This window comes from Engystomops pustulosus, unplaced genomic scaffold (assembly GCF_040894005.1).
Source record: "Engystomops pustulosus unplaced genomic scaffold, aEngPut4.maternal MAT_SCAFFOLD_405, whole genome shotgun sequence".
Lineage (NCBI taxonomy): Eukaryota > Metazoa > Chordata > Amphibia > Anura > Leptodactylidae > Engystomops > Engystomops pustulosus.
In genome coordinates, this window is record NW_027285284.1 from 30,001 (window position 1) to 34,838 (window position 4,838).

Genomic DNA, 4,838 nt, shown 5'->3' on the forward strand with positions numbered 1-4,838 from the left:
CACATGTCACTGTCCCCCGGCCAGACTTGGCGGCAAGTCCCGGGGAGGAACAAGCCCATGGAAGTAGGAGCTCCGACTTCCAAAGCGATGACGTCAGCGGGAGCAGCCGCTCGGCCGTATCCGGCGGCATGTCACTGTTCCCCGGCCAGACTTGGCGGCAAGTCCCGGGGACGAACAAGCCCATGGAAGTAGGGGCTCAGCGGGAGCAGCCAGTTGGCCTATCCGGCCACATGTCACTGTCCCCCGGCCAGACTTGGCGGCAAGTCCCGGGGAGGAACAAGCCCATGGAAGTAGGAGCTCCGACTTCCAAAGCGATGACGTCAGCGGGAGCAGCCGCTCGGCCGTATCCGGCGGCATGTCACTGTTCCCCGGCCAGACTTGGCGGCAAGTCCCGGGGACGAACAAGCCCATGGAAGTAGGGGCTCAGCGGGAGCAGCCAGTTGGCCTATCCGGCCACATGTCACTGTCCCCCGGCCAGACTTGGCGGCAAGTCCCGGGGAGGAACAAGCCCATGGAAGTAGGAGCTCCGACTTCCAAAGCGATGACGTCAGCGGGAGCAGCCGCTCGGCCGTATCCGGCGGCATGTCACTGTTCCCCGGCCAGACTTGGCGGCAAGTCCCGGGGACGAACAAGCCCATGGAAGTAGGGGCTCAGCGGGAGCAGCCAGTTGGCCTATCCGGCCACATGTCACTGTCCCCCGGCCAGACTTGGCGGCAAGTCCCGGGGAGGAACAAGCCCATGGAAGTAGGAGCTCCTACTTCCAAAGCGATGACGTCAGCGGGAGCAGCCGCTCGGCCGTATCCGGCGGCATGTCACTGTTCCCCGGCCAGACTTGGCGGCAAGTCCCGGGGGACGAACAAGCCCATGGAAGTAGGGGCTCAGCGGGAGCAGCCAGTTGGCCTATCCGGCCACATGTCACTGTCCCCCGGCCAGACTTGGCGGCAAGTCCCGGGGAGGAACAAGCCCATGGAAGTAGGAGCTCCTACTTCCAAAGCGATGACGTCAGCGGGAGCAGCCGCTCGGCCGAATCCGGCGGCATGTCACTGTTCCCCGGCCAGACTTGGCGGCAAGTCCCGGGGGACGAACAAGCCCATGGAAGTAGGGGCTCAGCGGGAGCAGCCAGTTGGCCTATCCGGCCACATGTCACTGTCCCCCGGCCAGACTTGGCGGCAAGTCCCGGGGAGGAACAAGCCCATGGAAGTAGGAGCTCCTACTTCCAAAGCGATGACGTCAGCGGGAGAAGCCGCTCGGCCTATCCGGCCACATGTCACTGTCCCCCGGCCACACTTGGCTATAGGTCCCGGGGAGGAATAATGCCCATGGAAGTAGGAGCTCCTACTTCCAAAGGGGCAAGTCAGCGGGAGCAGCCACTTGGCCTATCCGGCCAAGTTTCACTGTTCCCCGGCCACACTTGGCTGTAGGTCCCGGAGAGGAATAATGCCCATGGAAGTAAGAGCTCCTACCTCCAAAGGGGCAAGTCAGCGGGAGAAGCCACTTGGCCTATCCGGCCACATGTCACTGTCCCCCGGCCAAGCTTGGCTGTAGGTCCCGGGGAGGAATAATGCCCATGGAAGTAGGAGCTCCTACTTCCAAAGGGGCAAGTCAGCGGAAGAAGCCACTAGTTCTATCCGGCCAAGAGTCACTGTTCCCCGGCCTTACTTGGCAGTAGGTCCCGGGGAGGAATAATGCCCATGGAAGTAGGAGCTCCTTCTTCCAAAGGGGCAAGTCAGCGGGAGAAGCCACTTGGCCTATCCGGCCAAGAGTCACTGTTCCCCGGCCACTCTTGGCAGTAGGTCCCGGGGAGGAATAATGCCCATGGAAGTAGGAGCTCCTACTTCCAAAGGGGCAAGTCAGCGGGAGAAGCCACTAGTTCTATCCGGCCAAGAGTCACTGTTCCCCGGCTACACTTGGCAGTAGGTCCCGGGGAGGAATAATGCCCATGGAAGTAGGAGCTACTACCTAAAAAGGGTGAAGACACTTGGCTCTAAGTCCCCGAGAGGTATACTGCCCATGGGAGTAAGAGCTCCTACTTCCAAAGGGGCAAGTCAGCGGGAGAAGCCACTTGGCCTACCCGGCCAAGAGTCACTGTTCCCCGGCCACACTTGGCAGTAGGTCCCGGGGAGGAATAATGCCCATGGAAGTAGGAGCTCCTACTTCCAAAGGGGAAAGTCAGCGGGAGAAGCCACTTGGCCTACCCGGCCAAGAGTCACTGTTCCCCGGCCACACTTGGCAGTAGGTCCCGGGGAGGAATAATGCCCATGGAAGTAGGAGCTCCTACTTCCAAAGGGGCAAGTCAGCGGGAGAAGCCACTTGGCCTATCCGGCCACATGTCACTGTCCCCCGGCCACACTTGGCTGTAGGTCCCGGGGAGGAATAATGCCCATGGAAGTAGGAGCTCCTACTTCCAAAGGGGCAAGTCAGCGGAAGAAGCCACTAGTTCTATCCGGCCAAGAGTCACTGTTCCCCGGCCTTACTTGGCAGTAGGTCCCGGGGAGGAATAATGCCCATGGAAGTAGGAGCTCCTACTTCCAAAGGGGCAAGTCAGCGGGAGAAGCCACTTGGCCTATCCGGCCAAGAGTCACTGTTCCCCGGCCACACTTGGCAATAGGTCCCGGGGAGGAATAATGCCCATGGAAGTAGGAGCTCCTACTTCCAAAGGGGCAAGTCAGCGGGAGAAGCCACTAGTTCTATCCGGCCAAGAGTCACTGTTCCCCGGCTACACTTGGCAGTAGGTCCCGGGGAGGAATAATGCCCATGGAAGTAGGAGCTACTACCTCCAAAGGGTGAAGACACTTGGCTCTAAGTCCCCGAGAGGTATACTGCCCATGGGAGTAAGAGCTCCTACTTCCAAAGGGGCAAGTCAGCGGGAGAAGCCACTTGGCCTACCCGGCCAAGAGTCACTGTTCCCCGGCCACACTTGGCAGTAGGTCCCGGGGAGGAATAATGCCCATGGAAGTAGGAGCTCCTACTTCCAAAGGGGCAAGTCAGCGGGAGAAGCCGCTTGGCCTACCCGGCCAAGAGTCACTGTTCCCCGGCCACACTTGGCAGTAGGTCCCGGGGAGGAATAATGCCCATGGAAGTAGGAGCTCCTACTTCCAAAGGGGCAAGTCAGCGGGAGAAGCCACTTGGCCTATCCGGCCAAGAGTCACTGTTCCCCGGCCACACTTGGCAATAGGTCCCGGGGAGGAATAATGCCCATGGAAGTAGGAGCTCCTACTTCCAAAGGGGCAAGTCAGCGGGAGAAGCCACTAGTTCTATCCGGCCAAGAGTCACTGTTCCCCGGCCACACTTGGCAGTAGGTCCCGGGGAGGAATAATGCCCATGGAAGTAGGAGCTACCACCTCCAAAGGGTGAAGACACTTGGCTCTAAGTCCCCGAGAGGTATACTGCCCATGGGAGTAAGAGCTCCTACTTCCAAAGGGGCAAGTCAGCGGGAGAAGCCACTTGGCCTATCCGGCCAAGAGTCACTGTTCCCCGGCCACACTTGGCAGTAGGTCCCGGAGAGGAATAGTGCCCATGGAAGTAGGAGCTCCTACTTCCAAAGGGGCAAGTCAGCGGGAGAAGCCACTTGGCCTACACGGCCAAGAGTCACTGTTCCCCGGCCACACTTGGCAGTAGGTCCCGGGGAGGAATAATGCCCATGGAAGTAGGAGCTACTACCTCCAAAGGGGCAAGTCAGCGGGAGAAGCCACTTGGCCTATCCGGCCAAGAGTCACTGTTCCCCGGCCACTCTTGGCAGTAGGTCCCGGGGAGGAATAATGCCCATGGAAGTAGGAGCTCCTACCTCCAAAGGGGCAAGTCAGCGGGAGAAGCCACTTGGCCTACCCGGCCAAGAGTCACTGTTCCCCGGCCACACTTGGCAGTAGGTCCCGGGGAGGAATAATGCCCATGGAAGTAAGAGCTCCTACTTCCAAAGGGGCAGGTCAGCGGGAGAAGCCACTTGGCCTATCCGGCCACATGTCACTGTCCCCCGGCCAAGCTTGGCTGTAGGTCCCGGGGAGGAATAATGCCCATGGAAGTAGGAGCTCCTACTTCCAAAGGGGCAAGTCAGCGGGAGAAGCCACTTGGCCTATCCGGCCAAGAGTCACTGTTCCCCGGCCACACTTGGCAGTAGGTCCCGGGGAGGAATAATGCCCATGGAAGTAAGAGCTCCTACTTCCAAAGGGGCAGGTCAGCGGGAGAAGCCACTTGGCCTATCCGGCCACATGTCACTGTCCCCCGGCCAAGCTTGGCTGTAGGTCCCGGGGAGGAATAATGCCCATGGAAGTAGGAGCTCCTACTTCCAAAGGGGCAAGTCAGCGGAAGAAGCCACTAGTTCTATCCGGCCAAGAGTCACTGTTCCCCGGCCACACTTGGCAGTAGGTCCCGGGGAGGAATAATGCCCATGGAAGTAGGAGCTCCTACTTCCAAAGGGGCAAGTCAGCGGGAGAAGCCACTTGGCCTATCCGGCCAAGAGTCACTGTTCCCCGGCCACACTTGGCAGTAGGTCCCGGGGAGGAATAATGCCCATGGAAGTAGGAGCTCCTACTTCCAAAGGGGCAAGTCAGCGGGAGAAGCCACTTGGCCTACCCGGCCAAGAGTCACTGTTCCCCGGCCACACTTGGCAGTAGGTCCCGGGGAGGAATAATGCCCATGGAAGTAGGAGCTCCTACCTCCAAAGGGGCAAGTCAGCGGGAGAAGCCACTTGGCCTATCCGGCCAAGAGTCACTGTTCCCCGGCCACACTTGGCAGTAGGTCCCGGGGAGGAATAATGCCCATGGAAGTAAGAGCTCCTACTTCCAAAGGGGCAAGTCAGCGGGAGAAGCCACTTGGCCTATCCGGCCACATGTCACTGTCCC